Genomic DNA, 14,265 nt, shown 5'->3' with positions numbered 1-14,265 from the left:
CAATCACTTAAGAGTAGGACTTGATGATCCTTGTGGGTCCCTGCCATCTCGAATATTCTGTGACTTAGCTAGCAAGGAAGGGATCAGAGAAACACTCCTTCTGCAGCAACTGATTGTCCAATGAAAGCATAATGAAAGTATTGCTCCTCTGGCCATAGACAATGAAGTGAAACAGATTAGATACTGTTTTGTAGGAAAATGTGAGGTGTCTGCCATAGAAGGCTTCAAACCAGGGTCAGGAAGTCATCAGTCCAAAAATGCATTTTATTACTATTGTCCATTGCTCAATTAAAAAAAATCCATATAATCTCATAAACAAATAAATAAATAAATATATGTATATATTTATGTATGTATATATGCATGTAACAGATTTACAATTTATAAATAGATTGGTGGATAACCACGTGCTTTTGTCCTGAGAGCTCAGTCTCTGTCTGCCAGGAGGGAAAAAACATTTTGCTCTCAGAAGATTGATGAACTGCTTATATCTGGTTATAGATGGCTTCACTTAGACAATAATGTTTTCTTAATTTTTGGGTATGTGAGGATGTTTTCCCAAGGAAAAGTCAAGTTCAAAGTCCTGGCTGATTTATGTTCTCAGAAATCTTGATGCTGGGAAAAGGGAAAAATATGAAAAAAAATGCAGTGAGAGATGTAGGTTTAGAATTTACCTGGGTCCTCAGATTGCAGTGCTGTTTTAGCATGTCAGTCCTAAGGTTTATGTAAGAGCAGACACAGAGCTGAGCTTGTGGTTAGATGACAAGAAGGGGGAGATCTAACACTGATACTGATGAAAACTTGCAGATTGTTTTATTTCTGTGAACCTATTCGTTAAACCTTTGCAACTTTATTGTCTAATTCCGGATGTGAAAATGAATTCCTAATATTTGCTTATCCTATGTTCTTTGCAAACACTAAAGCATGTAGATAACTACTCAGTACAACTTCTAAGGGTCTTAAGAGAGAAAAGGGACATGTTCTTGTTTAGAGGAGCTAAAGTATCTTGTATTTGTAATACAGCTTCTCTGTGGTGGGAATACCTTCATGTGCAGAGACTCAACAGTGACTCCCTGATGATGGGAGAAGCCACCAGAAATTCAAGGGTTTACAGTATGTTTATAGTAAGCTTCCTGCTCTTTTAGACTGGAGACACCTAGAAGAGGTACTGAAAGCTAGGTAGTGAAATCAGGCCTGGTTTACATTAATAGATCCTAGCCCTAATTGTTATGTCCCAGGAAAAGGTTTTTATGCTGAACTGGTCATGCACACTGAGAATTAGGGGAAGAATAATTTTATTCCCCTTAACCATATTAGTAGCTACCATGGTAAAAAAAGTTAGCAGGTTCCTAAAAAAGCACAACAGGTATTCAGTAGGATGAAGTTTTGTCTGGAGGGGGGAGGTGGGAATATTGAAGACTAAAATAGATATCATAGCTTAGAGGTGGTCAAAAATTTAAATTAGGGGAGCAAATGAACATGGAACAAAAAAGAGGAAATGAAGATGACAATTTAATGGATAGCAAGGAAATGGAAGTATTAGCTGTAATTAAACACTTATCAGGGGGAGACAGAAAATTAAGAAAGGCTGAATAAGGAAATAAGTGATTTGCTAATCAAAGCATCTAGGGGAAATCAATAAATGCATCAGGGTGGTACATCCTAGAAAGAAGAAACTGCACCACCATGAATATAAATGACTCAATAAGAAAGAAGACTATGCATAAATATTGAGAGTCTAAATAAAGAGGAGGTGAATTATATCTCATTAAAGGGAAGGTGTTGGAGTATTTGGAAACATTGCCCATATTGATCATTTGAGACAATATACACTTCCCATGATACTGGTAAACAAAATCCATTAGGAATGAAATTTGACATAGGGATGAACCAAATTTTAAACCAGGTTAAATAATAAAGTTAGAATAATTTAGATGTCACGTCATGTTTAGAGGTACATATCTTAAGTATGTAATTAACTTAGCTAAAAGTTGTAAACTTTGCTTTGTCTTAAGAAAATATGCTGTTAAGTGTAAGAAATTGCCAGACCTCAAGAAGATTGCAGTACTGCCTTTTTTATTTTTAAAGATATTTTTTTCTGTGAATATAAAAATAGAGAATTTTAAGAGACCAGTCCTAGAAAAAAAATAGGTTTATTAGACTAAAACAGAGTCCTTTCTTAGGTCATTGATAAATAATAAGACTGAATAAAATGAATAAAATATGTCAGTAATTCTTTCTTTGTAGGACCACAGGAGATTTCTTGGATGACCAGGAGGTGGAGAAGGAAGGTCACTAACTCTGAAGAAACCTTTATTGTATGAAGGAATTGACCAACAGAGAAGGAAGGTTTCCCAAAGCTCTTTTCTTGGAGACAATGTAGAAGAAAACATGAGGGATGTGGGAAATTGAATTGCTGATCTCAAGATTTCCATGTTAGTTATGGTAGCTATCAAGGAAAATGGAAGAGTTCTAAAACCTTTGGAAAGTTTTTCCCTTCCCACTATGTGTACACATGTATGCAAACAAAAAACATGACATTTGGAAATATAGCAGCAAGGAGTAAAGGAGGAAATAGAAAGAAAATGGCAATAAAGAAGAAAAATATGTGTCACAAAATGCCAAGGCTCATGGACATAGTAAGGAAATAGCTGACTTGTATTTCATTAGTTTCATGATGTTAGCCCTTGTGTTAGAAGAGTAAGTTTTAAGGGTATAACAGACTGAAATACTGCCTTTATTTTCAGCTGTCATCTTCAGAATAAGGGTTAGAAAATTCTCTTTGTTCCCCCTCTCTCTCTCTCTCTCTGTGCCCCCACAGGACAGGTAACCCAAGAGCACAAGCTAATGCTTACTGTGTCCTCTTTATGGGATACACAGGAGAAAATCCTCCATTCACACTGAGACACACTTCGGTGGAAAATGAGTGATGTATATAGATCCTGGTGTAACCCACATTTAATTTCCCATCTGCTTGGTGTTGCAAATTAATCTTAAATTAATCAGTCTGCACCTCGAAAACGTGGATGTGTCTGAAATAAAATTCATGTATACATTGATTGTAGGCTAGATAACAGGAAGTCATTCAGAGAGCCAAACACAAATGGTTGGATGAAAGGCATCTATTTGCACTCTAACTCTATGAAGGCAAGACAGGTGTGACTGCTACAAAACAGAAGAAAAATTTTGATTCACTTTAACAGTGACCCCAATAAGTTGTTTGGTGTTCTGGAGGTCTATTTATGAACAAACCTCCTTTATGATTTCTGATACCGTGGCATGGCAGGTCATCTTGATGTGGAAGTTAAAACCACATCTTCCTATTGCAAAACATGGAGATAATCTTCAAACCAGAGGCCTGAATCTAGGTCTTCTCTATTTTGCAAGCCCCAAATGGCTGAGCTGGGAGGGAGCTCTGGAGACAGCCCAGCCCCCAGTTCAAAGCCAGGTCAGCCAGGGCAGGATTCTCAGTGCAATGGGTGGGTCCCTAAACCCAGAGGTTACAAAGAATGTTCAATTTCTTTTTTCAAAGTCCCTCAGCTGAAGAAAGAGTAGTGATGTGTTGTTAGAGAAACAACATTATTACAGCTGGCAGTGGGGTCCGAGGCTGTGACCCAGGAAGAGATGACCGGTCCAGGGAGATGGTCCCGAAAGGAATCGCCTTCCTGAGGTCCGGGCTGGCAGAGGAGCCCTTGCAGAAGCTGTCAGCTCTTTAGTGATTATCAGCTCGTGATTCCAGCTCAGCTCTGCAGGGCAGCCTCCAGGCCAAGCCAGACCAGAGAGAGAGACGAGAGGACCTGTATGGCTGGTTCCGCACGAAGGTAGCTTTATTGTGGGTCCCCTCCGGCGAAGGGAAGGCCAGGGACGAGCTCTCTCCCTACAGAGGCGAATTGGTCTTCTTTTATAGGGATACAGGGGATCAGCAAGGGGACCAATGGGTTACAGAGGGTCTGGGACAGACCAATGGGTTACAGAATGATCTGCATAGGGTCTCCCAAAGGACTGTGGGTCTACTTTTCCTCACCATGACTCAAAAGTAGTCACCTTTCCAGGGAGTCCTGCTGGGCGATTGTGGAATCTTTTATCTCAGCAGACATCCCTCCAGGGCAGTGGCTGGGCATATCCCACACAACATATCATATAATCACTTTGTTTAGGTTTGTGCTGGGAATCTGGGAGATGTAACAGTAAATCAAGCAGAGAAGGTAAAGAGACATTTTTTGGATTAGTGTTCCAACAAATATGTTACAGTTTGAGGCAGGCTATTCTAGACAGAACCCTTCTGGGGGAGAAAAGACCCCTTAGTGGATCTCCAACTTGTTTAAATATGCTAGTTACTTGTTCAGCAATGTTACTGCTGAATACTGTTACATATACCAGAGAGGTATAAGGTGAACTTTAGAGGCAGAACTCCCTCTCACTTTCAGTGCATTTGAGCTGATTTCTGGAATACAGTTAGGTAGATGGCAACATAATCAGCTGTAAAGTTTTTCTTTTCTGCCCTTTAAAAGGAAATTTAAAATAGTGGATAAACTGAATTCTTAAGTAATTACAATGACCTGTTAATTGCCACAGTGCAGGTTGCCACTCCAGCTGATTTGCTGATGAGGTACTCAGGGACAATCTTCTGACATTTTCTAAGGGCCCTGAGAAACGTGTGGCTGAGCACCCAGCTGACCTCCCTGCTGCACTGGGTAAACTACAGGTTGCCTGAATGATTTGTGATCCCACATCTCACTGCACCATTTAAATGCCTGCTCAATTAGATTTGCCACTGGTGAAGGTGGATGAAATCAAGCTGCTGAGCCATCAACTAGGGAAGCAAGGTAGAAGCACGTGTTCCCTTTTCTTGTGTCACTACAAGGATATTTGCTCAGGGATAGGACAGAGAAGATTGTCATCATTTCTGAGTTGCTGAAGGATATCTTCATATATATGTGCAGAATAAGAATTAGAATCAACTAGTAAAAATTTCATCTGTCTCTCTTAAAAGTAAACGAATATTAGTACTGAAGGAAGAAATGGAGTCTTCCTGTTAGTGTATCAGGTCTGAAACTGAAATATTCAGAAGTGGGAATACTTTCCTGCTGTTTTCTAGACAAGGTTAAGAGCCTTAGTTGGGGAAGAGGATTTGATGACTTCAGACTCCTGCAGACCAAAGTGAAAAGTGACACTCACACTGAGGTCAAAGTAGGTGAAGGATCAGGGTAAGATTTGTTCAAACCCCTGGGTGCAGACTGTGATAGATCAGTAACAATGAGCAGTGCCTTTCGTTATGCACTATTCTATTAGGCAGTGGGCTGGAGGTGAGGTAAGTTAAAAAGCTGATTGATGTGATTGTCCTGAAATCTCAGTGTGTGTGGGAGGAAATACATAAAACAATCCTCTTGTCAAGCATTCCTCTTTACTCAAAGTAGAAGAGTATGTAATTTAAATTGAATAGATGTTTTTTTCTACTTGCCACTGTCATAGGATGAAAAGAATGAAAACTGTAGAGCAGCAGTCATATAGAAAGTACAGAAATAGCACAAGGAGGGAATGGTTTTAACTGCAAAGAGAAGAGATTTAGATTAGATGTTGGGAAGAAATTCTTTACTGGGAGTGTGGTGAAACACTGCCACATGTTGCTCAGAGAAGCTGTGGATGCCCCAGCCCTGAAAGTGTTGAAGGCCCGTTTGGATGGGGCTTTGAGCAACCTGGTCTAGTGGGATCACTGCCCATAATGGGGGGAGTTGGAACTCGATGATCAGTTAAGTCCCTTCCAACCCAAACCATTCATTACCATGATTTTATGAAGTGTTTTGATTCAGGATGAAAAGAAGTTTAAACACAATTTGGGAGGAGGAAGGAGGGAAAAGAAAACCATTGATTTTGGATAAATTTTAGTTTAGTTTAGGTATATTTGATAGAATCTACTGTCTTTTCAACTTGATGATTTGAAATTAAATTTTGAAAAGATTTTTCAATTTGGAAAACAATTTCCAAAACCACTTTCAAATAGCCTTTTCAGAAAAGCAGAATTCCAGTTTAATGAAAAAAAGTGATGTTCCAACTCTTGGTTTTCTTCTACAAGAAGAAAAGTAACATCAAGAGTTAAGTTTATTCAAAAGAAGACAAAAGCCTTTTATTTAGACACAGATTTAGATCCCAAGCCTCTCTTGCTCTCAAATACTGCATTCTGAACAAGAGAAAACATCTTTCACTGCTGTCATTATTTCAATGATAGACTTCCACAATAAGTCTGTTTAGAAATTTGATTTTTTTTAATTACTCATATATCCATCAAATGAGTGCCATGGTAATATAGCATATGTTTAATTTGAAATCCTAATTATGCCAGATGTTTATGGAAATTCAATTCTCTGTTTTGTTGGTCTATTTCTTACACACATATATAACATATTTCCGAGCACAGCAGGACTGCATAAAATAAAAGGGCTGGGTACTGGTTAATATGGAAGGCAGTCATTAGTGAAAATTAAATTAATTGTATTATGCATTATATGCTCTTGGTTTTTATGAAAATACTAGAACAAAACAGCAGGATTTCTTGAGAACAGAGAACTCCTGTAAACAAAGCATCAAATACCTCACCAGGAAGCATTAAACTTCTGAAAACTAGAAAGAAATGAACCATAATTTCTAGCCTAATGGGGAGGTTAGAATCAGAGTTTCTAAAATACTGTCTGTACTTTCAATTCACATCAATGACTTTGCTTAGTCTTTTTAGCCTGTTGCTGGTAAATTCAGGTAGTCTTCAGAGTAATTCATTTCACACCACAGAAAGATTCTTCAGACTCTGGTCAACTGGATAGGACTGGATCACATTTAAACACAACATCCTTATTTGTCATTTACTTCATTGTGCTTGAGAAATTCTTGGAAATTTTTAAAATCAGTTTTTGTTTTCAAATGATAGAGAAAAAATCTGCCAAGACTAGATTACAAAAATCTGGCAGAAAGAGTTGTTGTTCTCCATCCAAATGACCTTTTAAAATTTTCCTTTTTTTTGTCTGTGTATGTAATTTTGTGTTGATTACACATATACTGAATTGATCCATGAACTTTTAACAAGCTAATTGCTGTGATATCTTGAATGTCCAATAAATAAACAGAGGTTAGCCAAGCTTGATGTTATCCACCAAAATATCCGCAGACATTGAAACATATCCCAGTTGGGTTTTTCAGTGTAAAGGCATGGATTTAGTGGATTCAATTTGTGCAGTGCCAAAATGGAGCCACTAAAAGTCTTTTTAATTGATCACAAGACCTTGCGGCCTGTTCTAATCTGGAGCCTGAAAGCTACATAGGCTATAAATCTCTTCTGAGTATTTACAAATTCACTCCTATTTTAAAAAGTCACCAGAAGGAAAATTACCCCATCGGAACACTTTTCCAAATAGAAGAGAGCCTGAAGCATCTATTAAAATTTCTCATTGTTTTTTTGTGAAAACCTTTAATACAATATTGATAAGTAATCACTAAAATGTGAAAGTTTAAATACCTAGGCTCTATACAGTGAGGTATATAATTCAAATGGACATTAAGAAATTTAAAGTACTCCATTACTGCAGTAATCTGTAACTTGTTTACTTGCTTTGCTAGTTTCCTTTTTCTTTACAGGTGAGAATTTATGTAAACCATAAATAATTTTTTAGTAATTTTTTCTCAGGTATTTAATTTGGTGCTTCATTTTATTAGCTCTTCAGCTGCAAATTGCACTGCAGATCAGTATGACACAAAACAATATATTTTAATCGAATAAGAAGATGACCAAGAGTTGTTCAAATGGAAAAACAAGAAAATAGTTGGAGCAGAAAAAGAGAAGGGCTCCGAGGAGTGTCAGTGATGCAGATGGAAAACAGGAATCTGTAAAACAAATCTTTTGACTTGCATCTGTGGAGTGAGCTTGGAATAAGAGCGCTATCCAAGACACACTGCCTAACATGATGAAAGGTAGGACAGCTGGCCAAGGGCTTAGTCGTCATGTGGGGACTGATATTTCAAACAAAGAAAAAAAAGAAAACAGAGCCTATTATAGAAACAGCCAAATCACTGACAAAATGTTGTTAGAAAGCATTAAATCCTACAGAATTCAACAGAATTGTTTGATTTCTTTTTTTTTTTTTTCACAAGTGACTAAACTGGAATGAGCAAAACAAAACTTTGAAAAAGCAAAGTGAAAAATATTTCTTTTCTGGAATTGATGATCACCAAAAAGAGGTGTAACATAAAACTTTTTAAAGCTTTTGAAGATTATTAGGTCTCTGGTGTTTGTGGGAGTGCTTTTAAAACTGTTTTGAGGCTGATCTATCAGTGACTAACACAGAAAAATGGGATGCCGTGACACATGGTTTTCAGGGATACCACAACTAAAAAAGGGAAAAGCCACAAAACATGACACATCTTATATCTGATTTTTATGGTCTTTCTAGGGAAAAAATATTCAAACTAAATAATTCAATTCCTGCAATACCTGTTTCCTTCTCTTTTCCTTAAATTTTGTTGCTTGGGGTCAAGAGACCTTTTTTTTTGCATTCAGACCAGTGTTAGTAAAAACTTAAGAGGTGATTTGAGATATGCAGGTTTAAATCAGGCTTAAAAAGTTGCATTTATGCATTTGTATTATTTCCAATACTGTGCATCATATGGTAACAAACCTTTAAAAATGTGCTAGGCAGTGCTATGCACAGCTTAAGGGTTGGCTTAAGCAACATCCAAAGCATCAGACTTATCTGAAGATAAGTCAGAACTTCTGACTTTTTCTTTGGCTTTAGTAGGTGCTAAAGAAGGGTTCGTTAAGATACACTTCTAACTTCCTCATATAATGACCCTTAATTTTAAAATTAAAGGAATGCTGTAATGTCTCAGGTCTATAAATGTGTATTTAAGTGGTGGCATTGACTTTGTCTTTGGCAGGGTACACATGTAGTATTGTGCCTAAATGCTCTCTGTAAAATACCAGCCAGCTTGCCTAAAGGTGGCATCTGAGTGAAGCAGATGAGTAATGAAATATCCCTTGTAAGGCTCAGAATTAAAACTGCTCTGTGAGAAGAGGACTGCTGGGGCATTTTCAACATTTTCATAGGAACAGTAGGATAGTGCAACACTACTTCGGTAACATTAATTCAGACCCAGTGAGACCATGCCTTGTGGCAGATGGTAAGACACTGTTTTGCACAGAAGCATGGACCCCTCAGACATCTTAGGTATTTTTCTCTCCATTTCTTACCATTGTAACTCTCATATTTTTTCAGCATCTCTTATCCTATTTTGAATTTTGTTAAGCTTTCTTCTTCACTACTATTTGTGACAGTTAATGAGAGCACACAGGACATTTGCTTACTCTGTGAAAATTACTGTTTTCTGTTGTGAAATGTAGATTTGGTGCTTCTGGTTTCATGCACTGGCTAGGGACCCTCACCTTGGCTTTTCAGGCTCATCTACCTTTCTTTGGGTGTGTTCAAAGACTCAATGTACATGGTTTTATAACTACCCCACATACAGACAAAATTTCTATATGTATATTGCCTTTGTCAACTAACTTGATGTGCATCCGTAATTTGCTCCCTCTAGAGGGGGTTAGTTTACAAAGCCTTTGCAAGAAAGAGGCAAGATTCAGTCCTGAAACACTGCATGTGTTTAAGTGCATTCGATCCATGCCTAACTCAAATAATAAAATGCTGTGGCATTGGCTTGGAAAATGCTAATGGACAAGGATCATTAAACAAAGCAATAGTCACACAAAGGTAATTGTCACAGTACTCTTCTATTGCATTTTCATGCCTACATAAAGATAATTTTATAAAAAATTTCAGTTACATTGAAGCATAATTTCATTTAGAAATTACATCTTCATTCGATTACAATATATATGTATAATATACAAATGCATTTACGTTCAGTTTCCTTTATTATCTTTTGTGTAGATCTGAAAAGCTGACTTGCCATTCCTTGAGGCCATTTTTTGAGGCCGATTCCCTCCTCATGCTCATGGTGACAGCACTACACTTATTCACAGATATAATAGTACTTCACCAGATGGATGAAAGCAGATGGGCTGGTTTCTTCTTTTTTCCTCCCTCTTAGTCTCTAAGGCTAAATTTCTTGCATCTAGCAAATTGCCACTACTTTTGCACGGGAAAAAATAATAAAATTCTTTCATAAAGTAATTCCTTAGCCAGAATTAGAAATTCATGCGTGAAAGTTTAAAAATATTTAGAAGGACATTCACAAAAAACTATGCAAAATCCATAAGTTAATACAATTCCTCCACTGAACGGTAAGAAGCAATTCAAATGCAAATTCTTTTATTATTAACCTTTTATTTAAACTTCTAGCTTATAGTATCACTGATGCATTTCAGCAATTCAACTGAGTACTTAATTTTATTAATTCCTCTTAACAATACTGTTAAAAAGGTTGGTTGTACAAAACTGTGTGAAACCTAACACTTGTTGCCTTTAAATTCAGGTTTGTGCCTATGAGAATCTCCTTTGGTCCTCATTTTATTCTTCAGAGAGAAAATAAAATCAATAACTTCTTCATCAAAGACATTTCATGCAGCAGTGAAAAGCTAACCGTTTATGTACAGTTTCAGACATTTTAGCTGTCTGCTTCACAGGAAGCACCATCTTCTAAAGAGAAATTTGACTGATTGTCTGCACCAGCCAGCCCAGACAACTGATGTGTTTGGTACAGGGAAGATGTGGGCAGAGCTGCAGGGAGGGCAGTCACTGACACCAGGCTGCCCCTGCCACAGTCTCTCTGTGTGAAAATGCAGTTCAGCTTCTTGTGGAACAAGACAGCTGAGCCTGAAAGAGCTGTGACCTCGGGTAAGATCTGCCTAAGAAAACAACTATGCAAGCAAAAAGAAGCTTTAATAGGAAGACTGAAGGTAAACACAATTTTTTTTTTGTTTGTTTTGATGCGTTTTTGTTTCAGCAGCAGCATGTTTGCAACAAGCAGCAAAGTCTTGCAAAAGAATGTGTAGAAAGGGTTTCTGGCTACAGAAAAATTCCATCCCCCACTCCATAGCAAGTAATAAAACACAAAGCCTTTTGGGAAGATTTATAGACTCATAGAACCATAGAACGGCTTGGGTTGAAAAGGACCTTTAGATGTAGTCTAGTCCAACCCCTCTGCAATGAGTGAGGACATCTTCAACTAGATCAGGTTGCTCAAAGCCTGTGCCACCTGACCTTGAAGTCTACATTTGTTACCTCTAATGTGCTCTCTTTGGGAGAAGCACAGGGAACAAGACTTAGACCTGGCAGGCATTTGTCACAATCCTTCACTGAGGCAGTTGGACACATCTGGACAGTCGACACCTGTAGACTGAGGATCTTGTACCTTTTTGGGTGTCAGAAGGTACTGAGAGGAAGCAAAAAGTGCACATTTGCTGTGGTATGTAGTGTTCCTCTCCAGGGAGGTTTCAGATGATCTGAAGCTATGACTGGAAAGTTAGTTCTGCTGAGAAGCACTCGAGAAAGGCTTGAAATGAAACTAAGCCTACTCAGTCCTTGCTGAACAAGTTTTATGTTTTAATAATAATACCCCTCCCCTTCCCCCCCCCCACCCCCAAATCCTTTGCTAACATTTTGTTTTCTTTTTCCTTTTGGAGAAACTCACAAGACATCAAATATGTCTTAATGATGGGACTTGGGAGGATGACACTATGAATGAGACTAAGTTATAAATGAACACTCTTATGCAATGTGAATGTTCACATCAAAAATGGAATACTATCCATCAAAAATGGAATAATGACTTTTGATCATCCTTCCGCCTGCCAATGGTGGATTTAAATTCCATTTTAAAAGTGTGCAGTTTTTTGGCACAGGCAAGAGACATGGTCTGTGACTGTTCTTTGAGCTTTCCAAGTGTGGGATGGGTGTTGAATGATGCATCAGCACTATCATGAATTCAGCTTTCACTGAGCCTTGTAAAACATGCTCATGTGAAACCTGTCCAAATTTCATAGCAGATGTCTTAGAAAGATATGGTACCATCAACATGCAATAGTAATAAGATTTTATAAGTAATTGTAATTAAGAGAGAAAAAAAGTCATGTTTGTCCAATTTTAGATGGAAAACAGCATGAACTGCAGGAAGGATTCTCTCATAAAAGCACATGCTATAACCTAAAATTGTTCCTAGGACTAAGGAAAGAGACAGTAAATACAGGAATTTTATTTGAAGGCCAGAGAAGAAATAGAAGCCTCATAGCCATTTCATGACAGGACAGCATCTGGTTAAGCTGCAGAAGATAATGGGTCTACTTCAGAAATGAATGGGATGATGGAAGTTCTGGTTAAGTGGAATTTTAATAGCACTGGGAATTTTCATTGCAATTCTATTGCACTATTGCAGCCTTGTGTTTTCAGAAACACTCAGTTATCTTTTAAAAAGGTCTCTAGGGATAAAATAGATCCTGATTCCTCTGACATATCAAGTCAATCTATTCCTACCAATATTAAAATCCCTAAAACCATGCTATGGGGAAAGCTCTTGTAGTCAGAATCATTGCAAGAAAAGTTCTCAAGGGTACACAAATGTATAGTTGTGCCTTCACCTGTTTTCTCAAGCACATTGAAAACTGTTCTGATTCTTGCCAGGACAGGATTAATGTTTGCAGCAGCAAGGAGGGGACATGGCTGGGACACAAAGGTTATTCTATACCAGTTTATGTTACTTTCCTGGATGGGGAAGGGCTCCCTTCTGGGTGGTGTAGTGTGGTGGAGGGAGAGGTCAGGTATTGTGGGGGTTTCTGTGAGAATCATTTGCCTCTTTCTTGTACCCTCTTCATTAGTATTGGTGCTGTTACTGTTTGTTTTCTTATCTCATTGTTTCCAGTAAATTGTTCTTATCTCAACCCCTGATCTTTGTGCCTCCAATTCCCCTCTCCAGCTCACTTCAGGGAGAGAGAGGGGGAGTGGGGTGCAAGTGGGGGACACATGGTTTGGAGAGTCTCAGGGGAAGCACTAAATTGGGGAGTACCATTCCTAAACCACATCAGCCTTATTTGTAAGTTAACCCTGTCCTGGCTGGAACCAGGACAAAGAGCTACTCCAACTACCCTACATAAAGCTCCTTCTTCAAATGTAGTTGTGGTGGTGCCAACTCTATTGAAACTGTACTACAATTGGACTCTAGTGTTTTTAAAATATTAAAAAATACCTTATTCTTGACCTTCCTGGGCATAATTTTCATGTATTTCTCTTTGTAACCGTCAACTTTATTTGCATTTCATTGTTATCAGTTTGAATTTCTTGCCTCTATTTCCCATGTGCTGTGTATTGGAGTTTTGTTTTCTCATAGTTTTATTTTCAACTCAGCAAGTACAGATTTTAATTAAAAGCACTTTCCTTCTCTGGAACATGCTAAAATATTTTAAAATAATTCGCCTTTTTCAGTCACATTTATATAATTTTATTTTCCTCCTCTTCAGTCTTGTACACTTCTGTGGTAAATTAAAAAAAAAAAAAAAATTCACCTTGAGTTGTGGCTTGTCTTTCTAAATTAAAAATTAACCATCTTTTCACTTTTTACTGACCATATTGAAAAACAGTTTTCAGCTTCCAGATCCAGCAGCAGCATGTCGACATTTGGGTATTGGAGTAATTGCTTAACAGCAAGTGGTCATTAATTTTGTCATGAAAATATGCAGGACAATGTAAATAGTTTTTTAGAAATGCAAAATATATATATGAGGGAGAACTAAAGGATTAACCCACCTGTCTGCAACTGTTAATAAAACTGCTAATCTGCTACTTGCTCAGAAAACAAAAATCAGATCTGATTGACTGAAGCATTTTCATCCCCACAGTTTTCAGTGACAGACAAAAAGTTACAGGGAAGCAAAGCCTACAACAATCCTAACTTGGTTTAGTGCATACAATTTATCTCTCTACCCACACTCAATTAGACAGTATGGTGTGAGACTCATCTAATTTTCTTGTTCCAACACACAGACACCCACCATTGAAGTTAATGGGTTTTATATTATTTTAAAGAGATATCCTAACTAAGTTAAATTAACAAGAACATTTTATTCAGCACTTGCAGTGGATAGTCTCTTGCCAATCTCAGGGGCATTACAGCTTGGTTCACACAGAGAGTGTGTCTGGTTAAACACTTCCACGCACTGATATGTTCTCGACTCATCAGACAGATTGGCTGAATTGTATTACATGATCAGAGCTCTAAGAAGCTGAAGTTAATGTCAACATTATGTTTCTTGCTTATGCACAATCTGCAGAATGA

At 37.7% G+C, this 14,265-nt stretch overlaps 1 long non-coding RNA gene across 1 annotated transcript; it reads left to right on the top strand.

Moving 5' to 3' along the window:
• The first annotated feature begins 2,259 nt into the window (after nucleotides 1–2,259).
• LOC116451577 lies at nucleotides 2,260–13,372 on the top strand. The gene is made up of 3 exons (XR_004243235.1): nucleotides 2,260–2,349; nucleotides 7,702–7,956; nucleotides 10,474–13,372. It is a non-coding gene; the product is annotated as an uncharacterized LOC116451577 (long non-coding RNA).
• Nucleotides 13,373–14,265: the final 893 nt, after the last annotated feature.

Source organism: Corvus moneduloides, chromosome 1 (genome assembly GCF_009650955.1).
Source record: "Corvus moneduloides isolate bCorMon1 chromosome 1, bCorMon1.pri, whole genome shotgun sequence".
In the NCBI taxonomy this organism is placed as follows: Eukaryota; Metazoa; Chordata; class Aves; order Passeriformes; family Corvidae; genus Corvus; species Corvus moneduloides.
Note: the sequence above shows the minus strand (reverse complement) of the source record. Positions and strands in the feature narration are given on the sequence as shown.